Below are 10,161 nucleotides of genomic sequence, written 5' to 3'. Positions count from 1 at the left end.
AAGTTTACTTAACCATCTCTACCTTCAATTGACATCCGAAATAAATATAGCACATAAGAAAATAACGGAATGCCCACTAAAGGTATAATCTTCACGCGAAAACCATGGGTACTACTTTTCTCCCTAACTATGTTTGTAACTTTCCCTATTCTCCAACAGGGTGACAGACTAGGTTGATTCGGTATCCAGAATCGAGGCGCATAAAGCTACCTCAACCTATGGGGCTGCCATACAGAGTTCAAGCTGAGGTAGTTTTGAAGCAATCTCCACACCCCTGGGTATTTAAAGCAGACTCTGGTCTCGGAAATCCCAAACCTTTGTCTTCTAGGCTTTGTCATTCGAACTCTAGTTTCCACCGTCTCAGTTGGTCTCCTAGGAACTCACTACAAACACGGCTAGGTGGCTATACCAGACCGTCAGATGCCGTTCGGGCACGGCTAACACCAAAGGAATTACACCTTTAGAGGATTTAAAGTCTCCTAGACGCAAGTAAAGCATAACGAGAACAAAGAAAAACATAATAGCATAGAAGGGAAAGAAAAAAGAACAAGAAATCAATCTATCAATCATAGTAAAACGGGTCCATCAAAGCAATGGACTCAATCATATCCCCATTCCCAATCCCCTCTATATATGGTTTTAATCTTTGGCCATTCACTTTGAAAGTGTGGCCAGTTTTTGGACCTCGCACCTCAACGACGGCATGACTAAATCCCTCAACAACCTCAAAGGGGCCATCCCATCTTGATCTTAGCTTACCCAGAAAGAGTCTCAATTTTGAATTAAAAAGCCACACTTTTTGGTCGGGTTCAAAGGATTTTCTATTAATGTGCTTGTCGTGGAATTCTTTAGTCCGAGCTTTAACAACTCTAGAACTCTCATATGCATCATTCCGGATTTCCTCCAGCTCATTGAGTTGCAATTTTCGGTTGAGCCCAGCCGCGGCCATATCGAAGTTAAACTTCTTTATGGCCCACAATGCTCGGTGCTCAAGTTCAACCAGGAGATGGCAAGCTTTGCCGAACACCGCTCTATATGGTGACATCTCAATGGGTGTCTTATAAGCAGTACGGTAAGCCCATAATGCATCAATTAACCGTTGTGACCAATCTTTCCTATCTGGTCTCACAATTTTCTCAATTATGTGTTTTACCTCCCTATTTGAGACTTCCACTTGGCCACTAGTTTGAGGGTGGTATGGAGTGCCAACTTTATGAGTGATAGAGTATTTCTTAACTACCGACTCAAAGAACCGATTACAAAAATGTGTACCCTGATCACTTATTATGGCTCTAGGAAACCCAAAACGACTAAAGATGTTTTCATGCAAAAATTTGATTACCACTCTATGATCGTTTGTTCGGGTAGCTATTGCCTCCACCCACTTAGACACATAATCTACTGCAAGAGAATATACTCAAACCCGAATGACGACGGGAAAGGGCCTATAAAATCAATCCCCCAAACATCAAATATTTCTACCACAAGAATAGGGGACATTGGCATCATGTCACGCCGAGACATCGAACCCATTTGCTGACAACGCAAACAAGTTCTACAAAATTGATGGGCATCTTTAAAAATTGTGGGCCAATAAAACCCACTCTGTAAAATCTTGGCGGCCGTTTTATGCCCACTAAAATGACCGCCACATGCAGAAGAATGACAAAATGTAAGAATGCTATACACCTCACTCTCCGGCACACACCGTCGGATTACTTGGTCAGAGCAATATTTAAACAACTTCAAATCCTCCCAAAAGTAATACCTGACCTGCGAAAAGAATTGGTCTTTGTCTTGCTTAGACCAATTTTGTGGAATTTGCCCAATGGCCAAGTAATTCACAATATGTGCAAATCACGGGGGGCTCGCTTGTGACAACTCAAAGAGTTGTTCGTCCGGAAACGAATCATGCAAAATAAGAGGGTCACTATTATACTCAACAAGGATTCGGGAGAGATGATCCGTCACCACATTCTCGGATCCTTTCTTATCACGGATCTCTAAGTCAAATTCTTGAAGCAACAAAATCCATCTAATCAATCTAGGTTTGGTTTCTTTCTTTGATAATAAATACCGCAAAGCGGCGTGATCAGTGAAGACTATGACCTTGGAACCTAGGAGATATGACTGGAACTTTTCTAAGGCGAAGACCACAGCTAGCAACTCTTTCTCGGTGGTAGTGTAATTCAATTGTGCATCCGAGAGAGTGCGACTAGCATAGTATATAGCAAATGGTGCCTTATTGAACCTTTGGCCCAACACAACCCCGACAACATAATCAGAGGCATCACACATGATTTCAAAGGGAAACGACCAATCTAGTGATTTCATGATTGGGGCGGTGGTCAAGGCCATTCTTAGTGTTTCAAATGCCTTCAAGCATGCCTCATCAAAGATAAAAGGCGCGTCCTTAACCAGTAGACTACACAAAGGACGTGATATCTTACTAAAGTCTTTGATGAACCTACGGTAAAAACCTGCATGCCCTGAGAAAGACCTAATTTGACGCACGAAATTAGGTGGAGAAAGGCCTGCAATGAGGTCAACCTTAGCCTTGTCAACCTCTATACCTCGAGGGGACACAATGTGTCCCAACACTATACCCTCACGAACCGTAAAATGGCTCTTTTCCCAACTCAAGATTAGGTTTGCCTCAGTACATCATTCTAACACTCTAGTCAAGTTCCTAAGGCATTCCTCAAAAGACAGTCCAAACACCGAAAAGTCATCCATAAAAACCTCTAAGAATTTCTCCACCATGTCAGAGAAAATGGCCATCATATATCGTTGAAAGGTCGCCGGTGCATTACATAGCCCAAAGGGCATGCGCCTGTAAGAAAAAGTACCAAAAGGGTATGTGAATGTGGTCTTTTCCTGGTCAGCGGGGTACACCGGGACTTGATTATACCCTTAGTAGCCATCAAGAAAACAATAGAACCCCTGCCCCGCTAACCGCTCTAGGATTTGGTCAATGAAAGGTAAGGGAAAATGGTCCTTCCTAGTCAAGGAATTTAGTCTCCTATAATCAATGCACACTCGCCACCTAGTAGTGGTTCGTGTGGGGACTAACTCTCCTCCCTCATTCTCAACAACAGTGATGCCCGATTTCTTGGGCACCACTTGTGTGGGACTCACCCACTTGCTATCTGAGATGGGGTATATGATACCCGCATCCAACAATTTCAAAACCTCCTTCTTCACCACCTCTTTCATGTTAGGATTCAGTCTCCGTTGCATTCCGCGAGAAGGTTTGGTGTCCTCCTCTAGGTGTATATAATGCATGCACACGGAGGGATCTATCCTTTTCAAATTAGCCACTGACCATCCTATAGCACTCCGATGTGCCACGAGAACACTCATTAACTGACTCTCCTGCTCCGCAGTCAAGTCAGATGCAATGATAACTGGTAAAGTCTCCTGGGGCCCTAAAAATGCATACTTGAGTGTGGCCGGAAGTGGCTTCAACTCAAGTGTAGGTGGTGTGACCAAAGTTGGTGTGGCAGGCTCTCTCGACAGAGGAGGAAGTGACTCAAACCGGGCTTTCCATGGAGGAAAATCCGGTGTAGAAGAAAAATTAAGGAAGACATTCACCTCCTCAACTGACCCATCTATACCAAAATTTTCAAACCCAAAATGAGCTAGACAAGCCTCTAAAGGGTCCTCTACAAGAATGGAGGGCAAAGCCTCCTCGACAATCTCATCCACAACATTCAGTAATAAGCACTCCTCTCTCTCGTGATGTTGTTGTGATGCTTGGAAAACATTAAGTTTCACTTGCATGTTACCAAATGAAACTTCCATAACCCCGGTCCGACAATTAATGCATGCATTGGCCGTAGCCAAGAAAGGTCGACCCAAAATCACCGGGATTTGTTTCCTCAAACTGGCTACCGGTTCCATATCTAAAACCAAAAAGTTAACAGGGAAGTAGAACCTATCAACCTTAACTAGCACATCCTCAATCATGCCTCGTGGCACTTTGAGGGACCGGTCAGCCAACTGAAGAGTAACAGTAGTGGGCTTCAACTCGCCAAGCCCAAATTCCTCGTACACAGAGTACGACAACAAATTTACACTAGCTCCTAAATCTAATAAGGCCCTATCAATGAAATGGTCCCCAATAATGCATGCAATGGTTGGGGCACCTAGGTCCTTAAGCTTAGGAGGTGTGTCATTCAACAAGATGAAGCTTACTTGCTCCGTGAGTAGGACCTTTTGGGACACATGTGTCATAGATTTACACTTTTGCGTACAAAGGTCCTTCAGAAATTTGGCATATGATGGTAGTTACTTAATCGCCTCTAACAGGGGGAGGTTGATTTTTACCTGTTTAAAGACCTCCATCATTGCCTCCATAGATGACGCCTTCTTATTAAAAGGGGACGGTGTATAAAGGCACTGGGGAAAGGGTGCCTTAGGCACATATGGTGCCTTGGGCTCAAATGAAGTGCTAGGGACTAAGTCATCTCTCTTAAGTGTTTCCTCCTCACCCTTACTCTCACTAGGTGAACCACCGTGGTCACCCTTCCTAACTCTAGTTGCATCAGACACAACTGACTGAGGCTCTAGCTCCCTACCACTTCTCAAAACAACCACCGCCTGCACTTGCTCATGTTGCTTACCATTCCCACCCGAACTCTCTGCCCCGTATTGTCCCTTAGGGTTGGCCACAGTTTGACTTGGTAATTTTCCCTCCTCTCTCCGATTCATGTTGTTAGCCATTTGACCCAATTGGGTCTCTATCTTGGCAATAGAGTGAGTGTGGGAGTGAACTATTGGTGCTAACCCCTTAAGTTCTGAGAGAACTTCTAACACTTGAGTCTCAAAGGCAGAGTTGCCCTGAGGAACAGGCGGGGGTTGTGGTTGTGGTTGCCGGTATGGTTGTGGGGGTCTATAAGGTTGCGATGGTCGGTAAGATGATTGGTTGGCAAAATTATTGAAATTCTGCCTTGGTGGTGGAGGATTGTAAGAAGTGCCTTGTGAAGGGGGTCTCCATGAGAAATTAGGGTGATTATTCCATCTCGGATTGTTTGTGTTGGAGTATGGATAATTACCCAGGTTGGAGAATCCTTGAGCTGCATTTACATGCTCTTGGACTAACTCCTGAAATTTTGATGCCGAAGAGCACTCACTCAAGTCATGAGCAGGGCTTGCACAAATAACACATGCCTCGTGAAATTGAGGCTGAACTTGTTGGGTAGGGGTATGTCTCGTAGCTAATAATTGGTCCATCTTGCGGGACAGTGCCTCTACTTGTTGGGCTAACTTTAGGTTTTGCCCGACCTCATAAATGCCCCCTCTTTTCGGGGCTCCAACTACGGGTTGCCGGACTTGCCGGGCTGCGGAGGCATGGTGAAGGGAATTATCACTTAAGTTCTCAAACAATTACCATGCCTCGGCATCATTTTTAGATATAAATGTCCTACCACAGGACGAATCTACCATTTGGCGGTGTGGCTCAGTTAAGCCATAATAAAATGTTTGAACAAGTTGCCAATCAGGCACTTGGTGGTGGAGACACTGTTGGAGAAGGTCTCTAAGTCTTTCCCACGTCTCATGGAATTGCTCACCATCCATTTGAGCAAAGTTTGTGATGGCTGGCCTAAGTTGGTTGGTTTTACCTATGGGAAAGTACTTCTCCAAAAACCGTTGCTGTAATTGGCCCCAAGTTGTGATTGAATTAACAGGTAAAGAATTTAGCCAGTGTTTGGCTTTATCCTTTAACGAGAATGGAAACAATCACAACATTAAGGCTTCATTTGTGAAATTCTTGATCCTCACTGTCGAGCAAATTTCCAAAAATTCATTCAAATGCTTATAAGGATCATCATGACTTAGTTCATGGAATGATGGGAGCATTTGTATGGTGCTGGACTTAATCTCATAATGAGCAGCAGTGGTATTGGGTAATTGGATACATGATGGTGATGTATATGTAGTGGGTGTAAAATAATCCTTAAGTGTCCAGTTGGGCACATTCGGGACATTAGGATCTGCCATCTCTAATGGCTCAATGTATGAATATTCAAGCCTAGAAATACGGGCAGAGGTCCTAAGTCTCCTAAGGGTCCTTTCTAGTTCAAGGTCCAAACTCCACAATTCAGGGCGACAAGAACGACGCCCGTGCATACACTACCCAAACACACACACAATTTTCAACTCTGTGCACTAAGAATGAAAGTAAAATACCAAAGGAAGAAATACTCACAGCGGTTTAACGAAAACGCTTTACTCGTCTTGCGGATGCTTGACGTGTAGATGTTGTTTCCAACCTCTGTTTGAGCTTTGACTTTCGTTTTAGCACTTTGGTGCTTTGCTTGCGAGTGTTTGCTTCTGTTTACTCACTTTAGTGCTGCGGCTTTTATTTAAGCTCGCCTGCGCTCCGCTTGCACTTCAATGATAGCTCCAATTTCAAACGCTCTGCACACTTAGAAACACCAAAAGCATAAACTCCTAAACTAAAAATTAAAGTAAGAATGTAACTTTAAATTAACTAATTTCGCCAGAAGTCCCCGGCAACGGCACCAAAATTTTGATGGGTCGTTGAACACACCAAAATTAAATACTAAACTATACCAAATTCAATCAGAATAATGGCAAGTCCAGGTATCGATCCACAGGGACTATTGTGGAATTAAATTAATTCAATCGCAAAATTCCTAAATTAATTTTGATTAAAACGATAAGATTGATTCTATACCTAAACAGCAATTAAATAAAATTGAAGAATTATATTGACAATTAAAATCTAGGGTTTGAGATATTAATTTTCGGGAAAAAATCCTAGGGTAGAGAATTCCCCACTAACTACATGAATGAGACTTAACATCAACCATCAATCGCAATTTGGTTTGAATTATCCAATATTTTACAACTACAAGTTTGAAATATTGATCAAGAGGGTTGTTGCATTCAATGTATAGGCACGAATCATCCCGAGTAGTACGAGTCGTTTGCTCTAAACTATGTTAGCAAAATGACCCGTCTCTCATAGCATGAATCGTCTCGTACTTTGAATATAAACACAAAGAATACTAATGTATGGAAAACATTAAACAATCACAGAGAGTAAAATGCTTGAAGAGAAGAACGAAACAATTATTTATAAACTTCTAAAACATCCATACATTCATTCAAACCAAGTTACAATGAAAGCTCGTGAAAAATTCCATTACATGGCTAGGGTTTCATCAAAACCATAGAAAAGACGACTAGCCACTCATGGAGGAGTGGAAAGAGGAAGAAGATGAAGAATAAGCCCCCATGGAAGTGTTTTCCAAGCTTTGGTAGTGTCTCCCCCTTTGGAACCCTAGCCTCCCTCTTTTCTGTATTCAATTTTCGAACCCTAAATGTGACTGATTTTTTGTCTTTTATTCAGAGCAAAATAGACCAAAAAGTCTGTGCATGCGTCCCTAGGTGGGCCGCTCGTGCGGTGGTGTGGACCGCTCATGCGGTGGTGGGCTGCACGTGCAGTGAAACTTGGCTGCACGTGTGGTGGCCTGGTGGACTCGAATTTTTCACGTCTCGCTCGGAGAATCTGTTTTCACGCCCCCTTTTGATTGAATTTTCATATTTCTTGTCAAATCTGTACAAGTGTACGAAACACATCATCTCCACCAAATAAATAAAATTAAAAGACAAAAAATGTAACTTAAGTGGCCTCAATGTGGTACCTTTCAGCCTACATTAGTCGTCTTTTAATTTGAAACAAGAAACTCGAACTGAATTGAATCCCCTAACCCTAATTATTTTTTTTAAATTACATTTAAATAGATGTTCCAATTCATAAATTAAAACCTTAACCCCTCACACTTTAATTGAATTACATTTTGATCCCAAACTGGTGCTATTATATATATATATATACTTATACTTTCTTAAATAAGTGATTTTGTACACAAAATATCTTCATATATATATATATATATGTATATATATTGATTGTGTTGGAACAATCTTCTGTGTAAATAAAATAAATTGAAACAAAACCAAACAAATAAATAAATAACGTACCGAATTTATTTATCGAACCGAATTAAAAAATTTAAAGACCAAGTTGAGTGTGTGACACTCTGTCCTTAAGACATATTCGCCTCGCTACGGTGCTTAAATGATGTCTATCTCCCATGATACAATGATCTTCACAAATTTGTAATAGCACTCTAAACAAATTTTTCCGGTGAACTAGAACCTTGTGTTCTAAACTTTTTAAATTTTTTTCTAAAATAATATGAAGAATAATTAATGCAAGAGAGCAAACAGAAGGCAAAAGAAATGAATATTTTCGAACTCCCAAATGTTGGAACAGATCTGGAATTATATAGACCCGAACAGGTACAAAATTTCAAGTGAACAGATGCAATTTCAAATTGGACAGGTGCAACAGATAACTGCCCAGCAGTTTCTATCTGTTGGTAACTGCTGGACAGATTTAAATCTGTTTGGCTGGAATTGAATCTGTCCGGGGTTCAAACAGTTTTGAACTGTTTAATCTGTTTGAATTTCGAACTGGAAATGGATAGAAAATAAATTCAATTTTTGGTACAAAATTTGAATTTTATTTCAATAAAAATTCAAATAAATTTTGTCAAAAAAAAATTAATATAAGAACCAACCCGACCCACACCCGCGCCTAGCTCAGCCAACCAGTTGGACGGACAGCAGCGGCGGCGGCGCACGCGCGCGTGTGTGGTGGTTTGGGTTAAGGTTCACTTTGTCCATAACTCCTCCCTTATACAAACTTGGGGTGCCCTTGGGGCCCAACCCAAGTGTTGTAGTCTAGAGCTTATATACATACACAAGCTCTCTTAAAGTTTCAATGTAGGACAACCTATTTCAAAGAAACCCACATTTACTTTTTTAATTATTCATTTCACGAACCGAAAATGACGTCAACTTCTCATTCACTCATAAATGGTTTTGAGGAACCGTCTTTACCATGTGACTTGCCATGTGGCAAGGAACACGTCACCTCTTCGGACCCATTCCAAAAGACGTTTGGGGCCTACTCAATTTTGGGCTCAAAGATGACCCAAAATAAGCATATACAAAACTAATTTTCCAACAATCCCCCACATGAATGGAATTTGATGGAGAGAAAATGCAACAACATGATCTAATTACAGAGAGTACAAAAATTGAAAATATTCTGCAAATGATAGGTAGCTTTTGGCTTTGAGCCTTCCTTTGTGAAACACTATCAGATTTACTAGCTGACCAGTGAACATGATGTCTTGAACTGTTCAGCCGTTTGTGTAAACCAAGACAATAGAACTCACACAATATATCCCCAGACACAGTTTAGTTCTCACTATTGTGTTCATTTTGGCCCTGAACAACCTGGTCTTTCATGAGTACTCTAAAGACTTGTAGCCTTTCACAAACCTCATAGAACTGGCCCAGTTCACACTCACATAGGTGATTCTTATGAAGAGTGTCCTGCTATACTCCACTAGATTTACCTAGATATAAGAATCATTAAAATTTTACTTAACCTAAAACGTTACAGACATCACTTATTTCATCCTAGAAATGGATAGGAGTTTGACTCCCCAGTAATCCTTTTGAGTCATACACAACTCGGTTGTCCCTTTGAACCTAGATCTTGGGATCTCCAGTCAACTAGGTTGGGTTGCCGTTGTGGTAACTCTTATTTAATAGGCTTAAGTCTCATTCCCCTCGATGAATTCTTAACTAACTCTCTTGCTAACCCTTTGGTTAGTGGATCCGCTATGTTGTCTTTAGACTTCACATATTCAATGGAAATAATTCCATTAGAGAGTAGTTGCCTCGTGATATTATGTCGACGACGAATGTGTCGTGACTTACCGTTATACATATGACTCTGTGCTCTACCTATTGTTGATTGACTATCACAATGTATGCATATAGCAGGCACCGGTTTTGACCACATTGGAATATCTTCAAGGAAGTGGCGAAGCCATTCTACTTCTTTCCCAGCTTTGTCTAAAGCTATGAATTTTGATTCCATAAATTGATCACAGAGTCCAAACTACAAAATTATACAGTTACAACATATCAAAATCAAAACTTCAGAATTTACAATTTCAAACTACAAATTCAAAACACATTACACTATACAACAAAGAAAATCAAAAAAATCCAAATCATTACACTATATTACATACAAAAATCACA

Source organism: Camellia sinensis, chromosome 6, assembly GCF_055761805.1.
Source record: "Camellia sinensis isolate YWXY chromosome 6, ASM5576180v1, whole genome shotgun sequence".
Lineage (NCBI taxonomy): Eukaryota > Viridiplantae > Streptophyta > Magnoliopsida > Ericales > Theaceae > Camellia > Camellia sinensis.
The sequence above is the reverse complement of the archived record's forward strand: the minus strand, read 5'-3'. Positions refer to the sequence as shown.